The sequence below is a fragment of the Rhineura floridana genome, chromosome 2 (assembly GCF_030035675.1).
Source record: "Rhineura floridana isolate rRhiFlo1 chromosome 2, rRhiFlo1.hap2, whole genome shotgun sequence".
NCBI classification, from domain to species: domain Eukaryota; kingdom Metazoa; phylum Chordata; class Lepidosauria; order Squamata; family Rhineuridae; genus Rhineura; species Rhineura floridana.
The window spans coordinates 32,420,215-32,439,785 of NC_084481.1; the positions used below are offsets into that span (position 1 = coordinate 32,420,215).

Here is a 19,571-nt window from a genome sequence, read left to right on the forward strand (position 1 = left end):
GTGTTCTTATTGGAGTGAGGGACTATTCAGATATGCAGTCATCCACCTGTAATAGCACAGTGTGAAGGAAAGGGTTTTACTGCTTGATCCTGCATGTTGTATAAACAGGACCCAAGAAAGGAAGAGAGCAAAAACAAAGATACATGTATTTCATAATTTCCAAGACTACAAGCAGCCAAAATACAGTGGAGACAATCTAGGCTGATGTCTGTTATATAAGGATTAATTAGCGCTCTGCCAAAATCTGTCCTTCAGTTTCTTGAAGGTCTTTTTCCTCTACAAACAAGGAATCCATTTTTTAGCCTATTCTCAGGGCACTTCAGAAAGTCTTTAGAATGTCAGTCAATGCAGGGGTTTCTGCATACTTTATTATCGTGAGGTGGCAGAGGGTGGTGGCTGTGTTGATTTCCAGTAAACGTTTTGCCAGTACTCTGCAGCCTCCCTGGTTGCCTTTTGCTTCCTGATCTCAAAAAGGCCCCATGGGCAGAGTCACCTCAGGACTGGGCTCCTGCTGTGAGGAACGGCGGGATATAAATCAAATAAATAAATAAATAAATGATGTCTTCCCTTGGGATTTAATTGGGCAATAACTACCCAGGAAGGCTGCAGAATGCAGGTTACTGGTGTGATGATTTGTAGAATGAAAGAAACAACACTCACAAACAACCTTTGCAACATCCAAAGTAAGGGAGGCACACACACACACACAATAAAAAATCTCATGAGATTTTTCCTCTCCCCTTCAATAATTTTCAAACAGTTTCTTTTCTCATTAATTGATGGAGAATGGTTGAAGAAGAAAAAAGCCCAGGAAATTTCCAGTGCAACACTAGCATTGATATCTGACCTGCTTGACATGAGTGATGCCATTTGAAAAGTACCGTCAGTCTGTAGAGATCTGCAATGATCTGCGCAGGCTCTAAATGGAGATAAACCCTTCCCACGTCACTATAATGGGAGATGCACAAGTTCTGCTTAAGATGCTAAAAAGATGTTTGGAGAACATGAAGTGTTGGTTTAGTGTGTTCTGTGGTTTTTCTTGTTTGCTGAGGTGCTTTAATGGTTTTATTGTTGTGTATTCTATCATTAATGATCCTCCGTGGCGCAGAGTGGTAAGCGGCGGTAACGCAGCCGAAGCTCTGCTCACGGCCGGAGTTCGGAGTTCACGGAAGGAGGAAGTCGAATCTCCGGTAAAAGGGGTCGAGGTCCACTCAGCCTTCCATCCATCCGTGGTCGGTAAAATGAGTACCCGGCATATGCTGGGGGGTAAAGAAAGGCCGGGGACGGAACTGGCAATCCCACCCCATATATACGGTCTGCCTAGTAAATGTCGCAAGACGTCACCCTAAGAGTCGGAAACGACTTGCACTACAGGTGCGGGGACACCTTTACCTTTTTTTATTCTATCATTTCTTTTATAGTGTTTCTTTTATGTGTTGGATCCTGCCCTGGTTCCTGGGTTATAAATATGTAAAGATGATAAACATAAACAGCTGCTTGCCCTTTTTCGTTCCACTCAAATTCAGTGTGACAGCAACCCTCCAAGGTTAGGTTAAGAATTATTAACTGAGTGCTGAATCTGAGAGAAAGTTTCCCAAGGCTAAACATCTCTTTGAACCCAGGTGTCCCACTTCCAAACTTACCCTCTGTACTGGTTTGTAACATTCCTACATTGCTTTGAAACAATTCTTTATTCAAGTTAAAATAGTGTATAGGTGAGATTTTTCATTTGCAGGTCAAACAGGTTTTTCTATTTAATTCAAAGTGTGTGTGTGTGTGGTATTGGTTTAGATCAGAAATGGGAGACCTGGCCCTCTGGATCAGGAGTTGGGAACTTCAGGCTCGGGGGCCAAATGTGGCCTTCCAAGCCTCTCTATTTGGCCATTGGAACTCTTTGCAGGCCACACCCTCTCTCCCTAGGCCACACCCTTCTCTGGCTCTGCTTTTCACCCTGCATTTTTTTGCCTAGCTGGAATGTGTCCTTGAACTCTGATCATGCCTTTTGCTTGACTGGATAGAGGAAAGAGTGGGGGAGTGTGTGTGTGTCAGTAGAAACTGGCGTACTGCACAAAGGTGAAATTTACATTTGTTGCTCCACCCACTTTTGCCCCTGCCCACACCCACGACTAGCGTGTGCCCTTCAGAAGTTTGTCCAAAAGGGATTGTGGTATCTGAGCTGAAAAAGGTTCCCCACTACTGCTCTAGATGTTGCTGGACCACAATGCCCCATCATCCTTGATCATCGACCATGCTGGATGGGGCTCAGAACTGGTTCACCCAGTGGGACTGAGTTACAGTGCTAGACTCCCAGCAACAGGGTCGCTGCCATTACTGAGAGGTGGGGAGCTTGGGGCTGTATGGTGCACTAGTGGGAGGACCAGATTGCTTGTGTAAGCTCACCATCACAGGCCCAACCTCTCACCCTCTTAGTAAGCGGCAGCAATGCCACTGCCAGGAAGCTAGCGTTGCAGTTCTGTGCCATTGGGCGACCTGCTTCTGCAGGAGCTGATGGGAATTGGAGTCAGACACCTGGAGGGCCACAGCTTAGTCACCCCCGATCGAAACGAGGATGCTGTTGCCACTGTTCACAACATTCCATTTTGGTATGATCTGAAGGTAACTACGTCATGTGCTTCCAAGTTGGTAATAATATGCTACATAACACAGTAGGTAGCAATAGGATACAGAAGCAGCTATGCCGGACCCAGTCCAGCATCATGTTATGATGTCAGATAATAGGAATGAAGAAAAGAGTTCCCTCTGAACAAAGTATGATAACCTCAGTTTCATCATTTTAGCTTCTAGTGACAGTTCTGGTTTAATTTGTTCTGACACCCAGTTATTGGTCTTTTTCACAGTCCATGGTATCCACAAAGTTCTCCTCCAACACCACATTTCAAATGAGTTGATTTTTCTCTTATCTGCTTTGTGCACTGTCCTTCACATCCATACATAGAGATCGGAAATACCATGGTCTGAATGATCCTGTCTTTAGTGTTCAGTGACACATAATGAGAAGACATGATTCACTAGAAAAGACAATGCTGGGAAAAACAGAAGGGAGTAGAAAAAGAGGAAGACCAAACAAGAGATGGATTGATTCCCTAAAGGAAGCCATAGACCTGAACTTACAAGTTCACAGGGTGGTTTATAACAGATGCTATTGGAGGTCACTGATTCATAGGGTCGCCATACATTGAAATCGACTTGAAGGCACATAACAACAACAACAACATTTACCATGTTCAAGGTTGCATATACATACCATTTTATCTTCACAACACTCACAGGGGGAAAGGCCATAGAGCACATGCTGTGGATGCAAAAGGTTTCAGGTTTATTTATTTGTTTATTTTATTTAAAACATTTCTTTTCCACCTTACAATATTCATACATTCCCAATCAAACCAATACAACCAGTACATCAGCATCTACAGTAGGAATGGTGGTGAAATTCTATTCAGTTTGAATTTAAAGCCGAAGCTATCACATTCATTTTTTCCAAAAGAATGTGATAACCAAAACACAACCATCCTTTGAAATTCACACTTATCTGAATTTTGCAATGCAATTCTCCAGCCAACTGATGTTTACAAAAATGCATATATTATGGAAAAGTGTGCATAAATTATTAGTGAAAATAATATACAGAAATGCATTATTAGGATAAATTGCTTGCAAAAATGTGTACATTTCTCAAAACTGCATTCGTAAATCTGTTTATTAAGAGAAATTTGCACTAAAATGCTGAAGACTTTCATGAGTTTTTTTTAATTGCAACTTCCTGTAGAAATGTGGAGAACTGAATTTAAGACTGAAAAAATGAGAAAGTGAGAGAACCTAAATTGACAGGTCCTTCATCCCTAATCCACATGAAGCTAGACAGTTTCTACAAAAGCCTGGTATTAATTACCAGCAAATGCCTGAATGAACAAATGAATCTTTAGCCAGTGGCAAATACTCATGAGTTGGCACTTGCCTTATTTCAGAGAGGAGATGATTCCATAATATAAAACATAAAAGCCTAGTCTGCTGGGCAGAAGAAAGATCGGAGCAGGCTGTGGCACAACCAGGAGGGTCTCATCTCAACAAATATGCAGGTTTGTGTGGGAGAAGGCTCCGTTCCTCACATCTTCAGGTAGGGTTGGGGAAGACCCTGAAACACTAGAGAGCTACTTCTGAGCTAGATGGACCAATGGTCTGACTTAGTCTTTACGAACCAGTTATCGACTGGGGGCTCACAAGTATGCAGATTATAATGGATACAAATAGCACACAGCATAATTAGGCTCGAAAACTGGAACATGGGGTGAGTGTTCCCTGAAACTGCCTCTAGTATCACTAAGGGCCAGTTTACTAGAGTGTCAAGGGATAGATACACATGTATGTGTATATGTGTAATCGGAGATCAACTGTCACCAACAGAACATTTGTAACATTTCATATCAAATGCAATGATTTTCGGTGGATTCGTCAATTCCCACAATATGATGCAAGCCATCAGGTGACTTTTGATATTTGACTAAGCATGAAGGCAGTACTGTTGTGAGAACCTTAAAAACACTACATTGTCCATTTGGTGAAAGAATGGATCCCACCCACCCACCACTGCCTCCAACACATTTAGTGCATTTTTGTTTGTAGAGTGGTAACTAATCCATGCTAGTGATTTATGAGGATACCACATTAATTTCATTATATACGGGCCCTCATTGTGTTTGAGTATATCTAGGACAATCCAAAGAACATGAGGATAGTTAATCACCTATCCTTGCTTGGGTTTTTGTTGTTAATCATGATAAGCAAATATACTAGTGTCTATAATTCAGCCAGAGCTCTCCTGGCTCCTTAGTAACATGCAGCAATTTGCTATCTCATTTGATTTGTATTGTCGGTCTTACTGATGACACAGAACCCTATTTTGTTATGACTGATTAGTCTTTGCCTCTGTGGACTCCTTGCACCAAAATAGCATGTATATTTTTAAGTCATTGATTTCATTGAATCCAGAATGTATGATATTTCACTATTTCTCACATGTGATTTCTTTTTCTTAAATCGAAGAAAGACTAATTTCTTGTAATTTCAGGAGCCTTGTGAGTGTTCATAATGGTCTTGTAGTCAATACTCTTTGGTTTCAGTCTGGCTCTGAAATCCTCAAGAAAGCAAATCAACTCCATCAAATTTCTGAGACAGCACATCTCAAATAGAAATGTATATGTGCATTAATTGTCCTTTACTTTTGGGGAAATGCCATAGCTCAGTTGTAGAGCACCTGCTTTGCATGGAGAAAGTTGCAGGTACAAATCCCAGTATTTCCAGAGCCGCTGCCAGTCCGTGTAGACAACACTGAGCTAGATGGACAGTGGCCTGATTCTGTGGTATGCAGCTCCCTATGTTCTTTAAATACAGACAAGCAATTATACATATGAACATATACCCATAGAATCTATTCCTTATAATAAGTGCATTTAATTGAGCAAGCAAGAAAAACCCTGTATTGAACAATGGTTCTTTACAGTCATTCTGACACTGTATGTGCTAACTTTTGATGACAGCCCTTGAAAAAAGCCTCCCTTGAGTCCTTACAGATAGTTGATTCACATTTAACAAGCCTTGATATTTTCAGACGCAAGTCTGTATATATAAAAAATCACATTTCTTTCTATGTGCTTTTTGACTTATTTCCTTTCCTTCTTCTTTGAATTCTGCCTGTGTAGTGATCACTTTCACCTTCAGTGAAGTTCTCTTGCCTATTATTAAGGCTCTCCGGGATTTGAGCTGGTTGCATCAATGCAAAACATTTCACTATGGAGCAAGCAAATTTCTACTTTGCTAAGTGCACTTTGTAAGACACATTTGCTTTCATGTAGCAAACTCGATTCCTGGACCTAAACAAGCTGCACAGAATCTCTGCTAGTACTATGCCAAAATCTGTACTCCAGTTTCTAAAAAAAATTCTTCTCCTCTCTCTCTCTCTATGTGTGTCTGTGTGTGTGTGTGTTTTCATTCTCATAGCACTTAGAAGTCCTATAGAATTTTGGTGGGTGCAAGGCTGAGCTTAGCTTATTGTTGCAAGGTAGCTAAGGTGTGGTGTGACTGATTTTCTTTCCATTAAACATTTATCCAGCGTTCTGCAGCCTTCCCTGGCTGCCTGCACTTCCTGAACTGAAAAAGCCCCCGGGGAGGAGTTATCTGGACTCTAATTGAAGCATAGGAAACTGCAGAGGCTGACTACCAAACAACTGAGATTGGTGTACCTAGTGATTTTGTGTTTAAGAGAAATTCATTCTTTTACAGCTCTCAGGTACATGGTGTGCAGCTTCCCTGGATTCCCATGCTTACAGGAAAGCCCAGTTAAAGATGTCAGAGGGTTTTTCAGGAAGCATGGGCACCTGGGAAGGCTGCAGAATGCAGACCACCAGAGAGATGATTAAAACCATTCGGCCACCTTAAAAGTAAGGCAAGCACAATAAAACCCATACTCCTCCCATAAGAATTTCAGAGAATTTTTCTTTCTCCTTTGCTGATTTTCAAATGCAATTTTTCTTCCCATTTATTTATGGAAAATGTTCAGGGAGAGAAACACAAAAGAAATGTTCAGCACCACGAGCGAGTGGCAGGGCTATATTGTTCTCCTAGATTCGCAACACCGTGCATCGTTGTCAGTTACCAACAGGGGGAGAGGCGAGGAAACTTGCCACAGTGCAGGCTCGTCAGATTGGCTCCACTGCTGCATTTTACTACGCCAAGATCTCCGCTGACTTGTCCCCATCCTCTCAGTAACTGACAGCAATTCATGGTGTTGGGAAGCCAGAAGAGCAGCATAGTCCCACCAGCCCCTAGTGCTAAGCACAACACCCATCTAGGCATTAAAGAAGGACTCCTTCCACCCCTTTGCTGTTGGATTTGCAAAACACTTGCTACATAGCTCAGGCGTAAGGTCTTGCAAATATAGATTATTATTTTTTATCCTTTTGTAGACAGAGTTGGAAGCATAAAATCTTCTATAAAGCCTTAAGGCAAAGTAATATCTGAATCCTGTGTCTTTGGCATAATTAAAGATTATGAAAACAGCAAATGCATAGTTAATTTTCCTGGTTTTGCTGTTATTATTTGGTTTATGTATTTATTTTAAAGATTTGTAAGCTACCTTTTAGGATAACTACCCTCCCAAGGCTGCTTGGATAACAAAAAAGTACACTACCAACAAGGAAAGTCACCATACAATTATTAAAAGATAAAATAACCAGCTATAACAAAGATACTAATCAAATCAGCATAATAAAACCATTTGAAACCAGGTATAGCACAGTGGGGAGGAGAGCCTGGCTGGGAGTCCAGAGTCTGTGAGTTCAAATCCCCGCTCGTGTCTCCTGGGTGTAAAGGGACCAGCTAAAGATCACCCCACAGTGAGTGGCTCAGGGGTTACGTGCCCTGCCACCTGTGCAGCCGTGGGCAAGCTGCATAGTCCCAAGGAGCCCAGTTGCCCCCCAGCTGGCAGTTGGGGACAAGGAAGGGGCTGGCTTGTGCAGCTGTGGCAAGCTGAGTAGGCCCTAGCCAGCTGGGGAGGACTAGACTCAGAGGGAGGCAATGGTAAACCCGCTTACCAGGAAATCCCTATTCAAAGGGTAGCCATAAGTCGGGATTGACTTGAAGGCATTCCATTTCCATTTTTCAAACCTTAAAAACCCTATAGCAAGTTCAAACCCTATAGGAGTACACATCTTTTCCTCAAAGGCCATCTGAAGGACGTCAGTCTTCATTGCCCATTTAAAGACCTGCAAAGAGGGATCCATCAACACACCCACAATTATGAGTTTTACTTTTATCATTTATACTGAATGCAGGCTCTTGGAGGTCACTGATTCATAGGGTCGCCATAAGTCGTAGTCGACTTGGAGGCACATAACAACAACAAACTGAATGCAGGGCCTTCAGCTGGAAACTATTTTTGGATTTTAAGAAACTGGTAGGAATAAAACAGAGATTGGGAGTCACAGGCAGATTTCATCCAGCTTTCTGGGACCCCTCCACACCATCAGCTGCTTAGTGGGGAGGGAAAAGGGCTTTGGTGTTGTACACAGCGTGCGACTGCAGTTCATTCTTCTGCAAGAAGATCAAAGAGGGTTAAAATACCACATCTTATACCATCCAGATACCCGGATGGTCCGTTCTGCACAACATAGAAAGTGGATCTTTAGTGTAGTGGCGCCTACCCTTTGGAATTCCCTCCCCTTAAATATTAGACAGGCACCATCTCTGTTATTTTTTCAGCACCTACTGCAGACCTTCCTCTTTCAACAAGCCTTTTAAGCAGAGACCTTATCCCAGTCTCCATCTGTGCTGGAACTGCTTTTTAACATGTTTTTAAACCTTTTTTAAAAATGTTTTTAAAGCTTTAAAAAAAATGTTTTAAAAGATGTTTTGTTTTAATATGTTTTTAAGGATGTTTTGTTTTAATATGTTTTTTAAGGATGTTTTGTTTTAATATATTTTAAAATCTGTTTTTATTATGTTTTAAGGTGTTTTTAGTGCTTTTGTTTGCCACTCTAGGCTCCTACTGGGAGGAAGGGTGGGATATAAATAAATAAATAAAATAAAAGTCTCAGCAGACTTGTGTTCCATGCAAATATGCAAAAAGTAGTCCATATGTTTTGCAGTTGTATGCATGTGATTTATGGGATGCAATTGGCATGTTGAAGTTTGAGGCTTTAAATAGCTCTGAGGTAGGGTTTGCTGTTCAGTTGCAGATCTGGCCTCGCCCATTACTGGAACATGGCCCCCAACAGCTTTTCTTTGGTATAATGTGGCCTTTGGCCCACAAAAAGATTTATTTATTTGATTATTACATTTATATCCCACCTTTCCTTCAAGGAGCTCAAAGTGGCATACGTGGTTCACCTTCCTCTCCATTTTATCCTCACAATAATCCTGTGAGGTCGGTTAGGCTGAGAGACTGACTGGCCAAAGGTCACCCAGCAGACGTCATGGCTGAGTGGGGATTTGAACCCTGGTCTCCCACATCCTAGTCCAACACTCTAACGTCTATACCACACTGGATCTTCCCATCCCAGTATAAAATAAATGTTGTGGAAGTGCAATCTATTGGGACTTTTCGGCAACATGTTCATTTCAGTAGTGCTATCATGGAAGCCAGTGTGGTGTAGTGGTTAAGGTGTTGGACTACGACCTGGGAGACCAGGGTTCAAATCCCCATATAGCCATACTGGGTGACCTTGGGCCAGTCGCTGCCTCTCAGCCTCATGAAAACCGTATTCATAGGGTCGCCATAAGTCGGAATCGACTTGATTTTACATCATGGAAGAAGACCTTACTTAAACTGTGGGCTTTGTTATTAATGGTATGCCCAGTGTGACTAGAGAATATTTTTCCAACGAAATGAGGACTTTCTTTAAAACAGCTGAATATTCTTCTTTAAATGGCTGCAGTCTTTAGGTCTCTGCCCTTCTGCTTGCATGCAAAAACTAACATGTGAGCAGGGAAAGCGTGATACACTCCACCCCTGGTTGTCCCCTGTCGCTCACCAGTTCATGAAGAGCAGTAGAGATGGCAATGGGGAGAGCAGAGTTTAGTACCCTTTTCCCCAGTTCTTGGTTTTACATGCAAGTAGAATGCCTGAAGTCAGTCAGATGGCTATGATAGTAAAATGGTATCTCGTTAGTAATGCAAGTGTGTTGCTTTTAGGAAAAGCGAGTATTTGGAAAATGTGCTGCTCTACTGTTTAAAATCTTTCAACCATGACAATGCATTTCTTTTTTAACAAGGCTTTGTTTTAAATAGGGTAGTGTTGTTGTTTTAAAAAAAGTGTCTGGCACCAGGTTGTGCAGGAAAGAAAGTTATTTTAAATGTCTATTGAGGGCATGTTTTTAAAACAGGAAAAAACACAGCGCTGAGTTGATAATAGTTCCCCACAAAGGTTAACCCGGCTTAAATGGTTTTGCCATCCTTATGAGATGGAACATGATGTTCTAAGCCAGTGCTCAGTTAAGAGCCACACAGCTTGAGAAGTGGAATTCTGTGGAATTCTTTGTGGAATTCTGACTCCTCTTTAGAATACGTGTTTGCTCATTTTCCACCTGTGTGAAATAAGACTACAAGTAAAGAGCTTTGTAAAGAGGAAAGGCGTCTTTGGCTATCTTCAGGCAAAGGGGAGGGGGATTGTTCTGTCACAACCAAATGAAAAGGAAATGCAACTCCAGTGAGAAGGACGGTGACTAAGAACCCCAATATCCTTTAGGAGCAGCTTGCCGGGTGGGGCTACACAGTTGGTGGGTTATTTGAAGCATGCTTACCTCCCCATCACTCTCCCTCTTGGGAAGTACAGCAGCCCACCGGCCAGGAAACTCTGCCCCACCTGGTGAGCTTCTTCTGGAAGAAACGGAGATCTCACATAGCAATTCTTGCCACACACTAGTGCATGCATTAACCTATGCTATAAGACAATGTTTTATCCAAGTTTATTGCACTATAGTGACCTGTACCACCCTATCAAATTCAATGTGAAACGTCATTCAAATGAACCCAGGTGAGCGTCAAGCTCTCCCCTTCCCTCTGATCAAAGGCGGAGGACAGGGCTATAGTGGCTGCTAGTCATGGTGGGGACATGCCTCTGGATAGCAGTTGCTGAGAAAACACCGGAGGGAGAGTGCTGTTGGGCTCATGTCCTGCTTGTGGGCTTCCCAGAGGCATCTAGATGGTCAGTGTAAGAACAGGATACTGGACTAGATGGGTCTTTGGCCTGATCCAGCAGGGCTCTTCTTGTGTAAACATTTGCTTCTGTTTTTGGCTAACCGTGGTTTATCATTTTGGGGATACTTGGACATTATCTTGAGATAAAAAAAATCTTCAGCATGGCATAGTTTTTCAATTTGAGCTCAGAATTTTCAAACACAGATAAGGGAGATGTGAAGGTAGAGAATTGCTCTACTGGCTCCACTGTCACAGTGGTCTTTGACTATGCACTGGGTAAGACTTTTCTTTATTGGGGTTTTTAGCGGGTAGAGCATTCATGGGGTGGATCTGCATTTCCTGTGAAATGTCACAGGCTCCTTTAACTCAGGCTGTATTTCTGTACACCTTATCTTGGAGCAGCGGAGACTGGTGGCTCCGATGTCAGCAGGGCAGTGAATCCGCTCTGGGTTTTAGCCTGAACTTTTGACAATTTTGGGAATAGGTTTCAGCACCTTGGACAGCTCCTTGAAAGTTTGGACTAAAACACAGAGTGGATTCACTGCCCCACTGACATTGGCGCCACCAGCCGCCACTGGCTGGGAGTAAGTCTTATTGAACTCAGTGGGACTTACTTTAGAATAGACACATATGGGATTGTACAGCCGGTCTCTTACCTTTCCATCTGTCTTATCTTTATGACAGTGCATACAGCAGCCAACATGCTGGCTTATTAGGATCCCCTTGTTCATTTATTGCAAAAGAAATATAGTGAATATCAAAGGCTATGTATGTCTTTAGGCGACAATGCACTAGCGATAGAGGAGAAATTTTGTTTTAATGAGAAATCGCCTAATTTGCATTCCTTGAACCAATATGCAAACTAAAACACTGGTATCCTTTGAAATTCACAGCTCTCTGAATTTTGTGATGCAGTTCTCCAACCAAGTATTATATACAGAAATGCATATATTAGGGGGAAATGTGCATAAAATACATAAAATCACGTACAAAAGTGCATTATATTAGGAGAAATTGGTTGCAAAATATGTCTTATTAGTCAAAACTGTATACAAAATGTGTTTATTAGGAGACATTCACATTGAAATGCTGATGAATTTTCATGAGGATTAAACAAAAACAAAATAAACCCTCACGAATTGCTGTTGAAAAGTGGAGGACTGAATTTAAGATTGGAAAAATTAGAAACTGAGAGTACTGAAATTGACAGAATTGGCTATCCCTAGTTTTCTATCACATGGGAATCCACCACAAATTGAAAAGGCTGCCTGCTGCAGAAGTTATACTAGAACACAGGGAAGCCAGCATAAGCCACACAGTGATGGGAGCAGTGCTAAAAATGAAGGGGCGGGACAAAGGGTGCAGCCACTTTCTATTTATGCTTCCCCTTCATGGTTGTCACACCTGAAGAAGGCTTAATATTATTTGGATTTCTATCTGATTCCTCAAAACATACTAAAGTCCGATAGAATTTCTTCCCTCAAAGGGAGTTCTGCAAACTTTGCCAACTTGTGATTCTCTGAGCTCACGAGAGGGTCTCAGGCACAATACTGTGTAAATTTGATCCCTTATTCCCTCCAGCAGAAACAAAAGTCCACCTTGTTTACAGAAACTATTGCAAAATTCTTCTGGATGCCTTTTAGTGATTGTATCTTTCTTCTCTCTGAACACCTTAAAATACAACAAACACAATCATTATGGAGTGGTGAATGTTGCCTAGCCAGCCAACAGCAATAGCAGAATAGCAGTGTAGTAAAAGTTTTAATACATAGGGTACTTTTTCTTGTAGTTCCCATCCCTCTATATGTGTGTGTATGGTTGGAGATGGTCATGGAGAGTTGTAAGAGAATTCAGTGTGTTGACTCAGAATTTGGGTGGTTGAGAGTAGAATTGATTGGTCTTGTTATTGATATTTAAATGTATCTTCCCCTTTTTAAATCTTTAATCTAAATTAAAGATGATATACTAACCTTCAAATTGTATTTCATTAGACACAGGAAACTACAACTCTGTCATGTGTTGGAATCTGTACTTGTTTACTTTAGCCACAAAAGCCAAAAGAATAAACTAATATAAGGGGTGGGGGACCATTAGTGGTGCATCCGTTGGGGCAGATCCACACTCCTGACACTGACATTGCTGCTGTTTCTCTTTATGGGGTGGTATGGTGGTGAGGGTGGGGCCATGTGCTGTTGTCACCAATTTGGCACTCCTGCCGGTCAGCCCTGACCTTGACACCACCCTGTTCTATCCCTGTCCAATGATACTGATGTTGAGAGGGTGTCTCTGCCTCAACACATGCATTGCTACTGGGAAGAAGAAGAAGAAGAAGCACAGGGCTATGATAGAGATTCATATAGTCACACTTAGGTCACATTAGAATCAATGAGAGAAGATAGTCATGACTTAACTTGGTTGGGAACCAAGTACAACTAACTTAGTCTCAACCCATCCCTGTGGAAATAGAGATGCACAGTTGTGACCACCTTGGTCATCATTAAGATATTAGAGCTCTTTGCTTTGACAAACCAGCAGCTCAACACTGTGTCAGAACCAGGGATATGTCTTGTGTCTTGCATCACATCTCATCTCCATTTCTGTTTTGACCTGACAGAGGACCATACAAAACATGGACAGTGGGAGCTCCAGAATACTAGGACATGAGACTGCTGTGGTCCAGTGCTTTCTCACTACGGACATACTTGGCTATGTGGTTTAGTTTCCTGCTTAAACTCCTATTAAACACTGTTTAAAAAATAAATAACTTTTATTGTTTAACTTGGGTATATAAACAATAAAAGTTATTTATTTTTTAAACAGTGTCCTAAAAATATGGACAATGGGCTTCTCTTATTGTAGCTGTGGGCAAAAGATTGAATCCTGATTTTTTTAGTATAACATGGTAAGCTTCTGGCATTCCATCAGGATGGCAATTGCTCCTGGGAGGAAAGGAAAAGAGTGAAAGCAGAAATATCTCTTGGTGCTGTCAGGATGGGTCTGTGGAGAACAGGAGAGGAGAAATGCTAACATGTGTTCAAGCTGTCCCAGTAGTGTTTTGGTAGTGTACCCTTCCCCCATTGTTGACCTCTGCCATCTGCCAGAGATGTCACCGCAGTCTGCATGAGAAATGTTGCAAGACCTTGAGAAAAAGAGGTGACTTGACTAAGGCGAATAGCAAGAGAGAAAGAGAGAAACACATTTTGTCTGCATGTCTTTTGTAATTAGTAATGAAGCAAGAGGAACAAATTCACAACACACATAAAACTACCTCACTCTGTTTTCAACCAAGCGGCTTTCAATAGTCCAGGAAAATCACAAGAGGTCCTTCTAAATAGCAGAGAAATTACAATGATATAGATAATCATCCCCATAACTTATTCCCACCATCGTCAGTCCAAGGGCTCTGGCGATGGTGGGCCTTTGCAGCCATGCCGGGGAGGACCTAGCATGGCTTCAAAAACCCCATACTTTCAGCGCGACATGGCCACGCATGCCTGTCGCATAAGGGGCAGAGCAGGGTGGCTATTTAAGCCCTGCTCCGTCTCCCCCGGCCTCTTTTCAGCATAACATGACACCCACCCGCCCTCCCTTCAGGGCAGTGCAAGTGTAAGTGGTCGCTTCGCAGCTGGGTAGGAATTTTTAGCTCACCAACCTTTGTTTGTTGGCAAGTTTTTGCCTACCCTGTACTGTTCTCCTTATTTGGCTAATTTGCTCAACTTTATTTGGCTTAATTTGATTTGGCTGATTTGGTGCCTGGCCTTGTAGTTTAATCTGTAAATAGGTTATTTGGTCACGTTTGGCGGATAGGTGCAGAATTTAACAAGGTAGGGTTAGGTGACCACCCTTAGGCACCCTTTAAGGTGACCAGTGGGTTCTGAGGCCTGCCTTCCAGTTTGTGTGTCCGGTTGGCAGGATAAGGCTCACCTTTGGGGCTAACCTGTAACACCCACTCAGAGGTTGTGCAGCCCTGAGGGGGTGGTGGAGCAGGAAGGCCTCCCTACCGTGTGGGGATGAGGCCCGGAAGACGGGATTGGGCTTGGCCCATCCCCTTTTCCCATGGCAGGGTGACCTCGCCTGATGGGGAATGAGATAAGTTCCACACTTGTCTCTGCAGATCATTCTACTATGCAATCAAGCATGTAATTGGCTTTATTTTAATAAACGTGGCCCTTGATTTACCCACACCTCATCTTATCTTGCCTCTTCATTTCCCAGCTATGCGCTGCAATTTCCAGCAATGAAGACTTTATCAGTGAGATTTCTTGAGTCACCTTTTGTTTCACTGTCTAAGGGACCTCCTCAAACCATTTGGTGTGGTATATTAGAAATATGAATGTTAGGTCATATCACATCATACTCAGAAATATTATGTCAGACTAAGGCACACAGGTTCCTTAAATCTCATGAATTTCAGTAGGATTTAAGCTGAACAACTTTGTACAGAATTCCAGCCCCAGACTCCAAAGCAAACCTATATGAAATAAAGTCCTTTTGAACAGGAATGGGATTCCCAAGTAACCATACAACTGAACTTTTCCAGTTTTCTAATACTAAAAAAAATGTAAACAGTAATAAGTAACTTTGAAAAATTTATTTTTAAAAAATAAATGTCCACACACTTTACAAGAACATCTTTTCAGTAAATATCAAGTATTTGACATTTTTTCTGCATTTGCCATGCATCTGTATTAACAGCTATGTTCTCTCTTTTTTTTAAGGGGGGAATCCCACCAACTAAGTTAAACTCACTTTAAAACTCTTCAGTCCTGCATCAAAAAAAATCTAAAAGTTTTGTGAGAGACATCACATACATCAGACACACCACTAGTGAAATCATGTTGTGTACTTAGTAAGCCCCATTAAGATTAATGCCACCTACTTCTAAGTACAAATGCATAGGACTGGGCACTATGCTTTTCATTGCAAGTCCAGCCTGATAAGAATTTTATCGTGCCTGTTTAAGAGAGTACAAAGCTAGTATCCTGGGAATCAATTGTTTGCTTACTGTTATGGATCTGTCTTGTAGGTCGTGACTGGTGGAGGGAAAAAAAGTCGGAAGATTAGAGAGAGTGAAGCATATGGGAAAATGCTGTTTGAGTCTAGACAGAGCTGTACATGTAGGTATTTAACTTTCCGTAATGCAGAACTGGGTTATTGAGGTTGTTTAAATAATGAAAAACCAATGGGTGATATCCAGTGGTCATTCTTGGAGTAAACCCACTCAAGTCCATTGATTTCAGTGTGTCTTCACTGAACATAACTAACATTGGATATCACCCATTTGCCACAAAAGCCATGCAGAAGGGATGGGCAATATTTCTTTAACCTTGATGACCAAATTCAGAACCTATTCACTAATAGGCAAAAAACCTTGTGGTTTAAGAATGTACCTATAGCCCACAGATATTTCTATGAAACTTTAAAAAGCAGGGAAATTGGGCAGCTATAGTGAATGCGCCAGGGGAGCAGGAGACCTGACCTCCTCTCTGAGATATTGTACTGCCCTACAAATTTGTCAAAATGCGAACACAATTTGGGGTGGTCTTTCACAGTCCAATCCACTTGCTGTGTAGCTTAGAAGAATTTGGTAACATGTGCAGTGGATTTCCCTGCTTTTTAATCTGGGAGGTAAGAAATGGGATCCTGTGCAAGCTTGCTGAGAATGGAATGATCATTTGCATGCTTATTGAGTTCAGCGGGATTTACTCCCCTGTAATCATGCTTAGGATAAGTGTAACTGACCACGGGATGGGGAGGGGAGGAGGAGGAAGAGGAGGAGTGAGGGGAGGAAAGGCAGAGAGGAGGACTGGGATGGCAGCAGGCAGGAGGGGGAGGGGAGGAGAAGGACAGGTTTGATTATTTGCATGTTTATTGAGTTCACTGTGATTTACTCCCATGCAATCATGCTTAGGATAGGAGAAACTGACCGGGGGGAAGGAGGGAGGGCTGGAGTGGGCAGGGGAGGAGGAAGGGAGAGGAGAGGGGAAGGAAGGGGAAAGCAGATCTGATCATTTGCATGCTTATTGAGTTCAATGGGATTTATTCCTATGCAATCATGGTTAGGATAGGAAAAACTGACCATGGGGGGGAGGAGGGAGAGGGGGAAGGGGAAGGAGCGTATTGGATGGGGGCAAATGAACGTGGAGGGGAGGGCAAGTTTGATCATTTGCATGTTTATAGAGTTCAATGGTATTTACTTCCGTGCAGTCATGCTTAAGATAGGTAAAACTGACCATGGGGAGGAGGAAGGGGAGGGGGAGGAGGAGGAAGGGGAAAGAGGTGATTGGAAGGGGAGGGGGAGGGAAGGGCAAAGGAAGGGAAGGGAAGGGGCAAGAGGGAGGGGATAGGAGGGAGAAGGGAGGGTGGGTTTGATCTAGGGTTGCCAGACTCAGGGCCTGAGAATGATTCTGTATCTTTAAGAGAAGAGAAAATTCAGCCAAGTACAGGTTTTCTTGCAACACTGTAATGGGAAAAACCACAAGGTGAAATTCTCCCTTTCCCCTGCACAACATTTACAGATACAGAAGACCTCTTGGAGGCTGGGCCTGGCAACCCTAGTTTGATCATTTGCATACCTTTTGAGTTCAATGGGATTTATTTCTGTGCAATCATGTTTGAAAATGGAAATGGACTGCCTTCAAATCAACCGGACTTGTGGTGACTCTTTGAATAGGGTTTTCATGGTAAATGGTATTCAGTTGTGGTTTTACCATTGCCTTTCTCTGAGGCTGAGAGGCAGTGACTGGCGCAAGGTCACCCAGTGAGCTTCATGGCTGTGTGGGGATCCGAACCCTGGTCTCCCAGGTTGTAGTCCAACACTGACATGGGGGAAGGGCAGGGAGGGGAGGGGGAGGGGAGGAGAGTGGGTGGGTGGGCACTGGGCAGAGGGGAAGCCCCTTACCTTTCCAAAAGGAAAACATTGTGAACAGTATCATTGCTTTTCAGCGTTTCCCTCACCTTTTTATTCTACGGCAGGTACATGTAGCCTCCCACCCAAATTTAAACCAAAGCTGTCCCTGGCCACATCCACACCAGGCCTTTATTTCACTTTGGACAGTCATGGCTTTTCTCAAAGAATCCTGGGAAGTGTAGTTAGTGAAGGGTGCTGAGAGTTGCTAGGTGACGCCATGTTCCCCTCACAGATCTTCAATCAGAGTGGCTGACTGTTAAACCAGTCTGGCCACTGAAGCTCTATCAGTGGAATAGGAGTCTCCTCTCAGCACCCTTCACAAACTACACTTCCCAGGATTCTCTGAGGGAAGCCATGACTGTCTCAAGTGAAATCAAAATCTGGTGTGGGTGTGGCCCCCTGATTAGGCAAGCCCAGCAGCTGTGAGTCTGGCTTTTAGAACACTGACAGTTGGTTCTTACTGAGCATGCCCGACACTATCATTCAGTTCAATGCAAAATTTCTTAAATTAATTAAAAATCATCCAGGCATTTTTTTAACTTTTAAACTGCAGAAGATGAAGGTCAGAGTATGGGGCAAGGTCAGTATTAGGATTACAGGTACTCTGTGAACATGGCTGATTTTTAATGAATTTCAACAGATTATGAGAACTCTCAGAGAAAAAAGTCCTAAAGGGCTCGGGGGGGGATTTCTCCCATTTTAGACTTTGAATTCTCTATTCTGTCTGTTTTGTGTATCGCCATGAAAATTGTATTAAGCAAGTGTTTCTGAGTTCAGGACTATAAGTTTTGTAAGGTTTTGTTTTGAAATGAGCTTATGAGAAATATCAAAATGGCATAGGGGGTAATTTCAATTTAACATTGCAGAATGTGAGAAATCCATGCTGGCTATAGTATACAGCCACTCTCATGACTGTATAATTAAGGGGACTGCTGGATCAAATCAAAGGTCCAGCTTTTCCAGCAAATCTTTTCCTATCAGTGGCCCAGTCAGATGTTTGTGGATTGCAAACAAGAGTGGCAGTAGGCCTGTTTGTCCTTCTATCAGCTGGTGTTTAGCAGTGGTATGAATTTGTTTTAAAAACAAATGAAATAGGAAATGAATGCTCCCCCGTTGATTTCACATTCATGTTCATTCTTCCCTTTATGGTTCCTTTTGGGATTGTTGTTCTTGTGCAAAAATTTGGCAGGTATTTGGCACTGAGAGAGCATTTCATCACACAAAGATTTCATGTGATTTGGATGGAAAATAGCAAAGGTAAAAACAGGAGAAGAGAAGATGGGAAGCTTACAGAGCAGTCTTGTCCTTTTTTCATCACTTCTAAAATATGGACCTGTTGTCCAATCTGTCTGAAATTTGGCAGGTCTGATGCCCCATGGGAGTAGTACATGAATATTTTGTGCCATTTGAACAGAAAATACCAAAATTATAGGCATCAGAATACAGATTGGGTATCTATTGAAATCAATGGGGAAATGAAAATGACAACAATTAAAATTAAAGTAAATTGAAGGTGATTAAAATGAAAGTTTTAAAAAAACAAATGTGGCTTAAAAATGAAAAACAAATGTTTGGTTTTTTTATTTTTGCTTTACATTACATACCCTTAATATTCAGTGACTTAGTGGGGATTCCATATAGCCACCATGGCTAATTGTGGTTGATAGACCTGTCCCCTGTGGACTTCCCAGGAGGATCCCTCCGCCTGTGCAGCTCTGAGACGGGCTCCCGTCTTGGATGAAACTTTTTCAGTTTTAAATCCAGTCAGAAGGGTCTTTTTTGACTGGGGATAATTTCTTCCGGATAAGGAAGAAACGTGAGATTTCCCACACAGCTTTGTTGTGATTGTTGGAGACTGGAATTCGTCAGAATTGTCTGTGAAAGAAGGTCTTCCAGCAGCTCGGACGGAGCGAGGATTTCTAGCTAAGCTCAGCTGAATAAGTGACCC

General features: G+C 42.3%; 1 protein-coding gene across 10 annotated transcripts in view; it reads left to right on the forward strand.

The window, feature by feature from the left end:
* Positions 1 to 19,571, forward strand: part of CALCRL (calcitonin receptor like receptor) — a 114,146-nt gene that overhangs the window by 48,216 nt on the left and 46,359 nt on the right. For 4 of the 10 annotated variants that reach the window (XM_061608254.1, XM_061608251.1, XM_061608248.1 and 1 more), the window contains one exon: positions 15,740 to 15,830. The exons of the other annotated variants lie outside the window; for them this stretch is intronic. The gene's annotated coding sequence lies outside the window, so the exon portion shown is untranslated. The remainder of the gene's footprint in view (positions 1 to 15,739; positions 15,831 to 19,571) is intronic. 10 annotated transcript variants of the gene reach the window in all.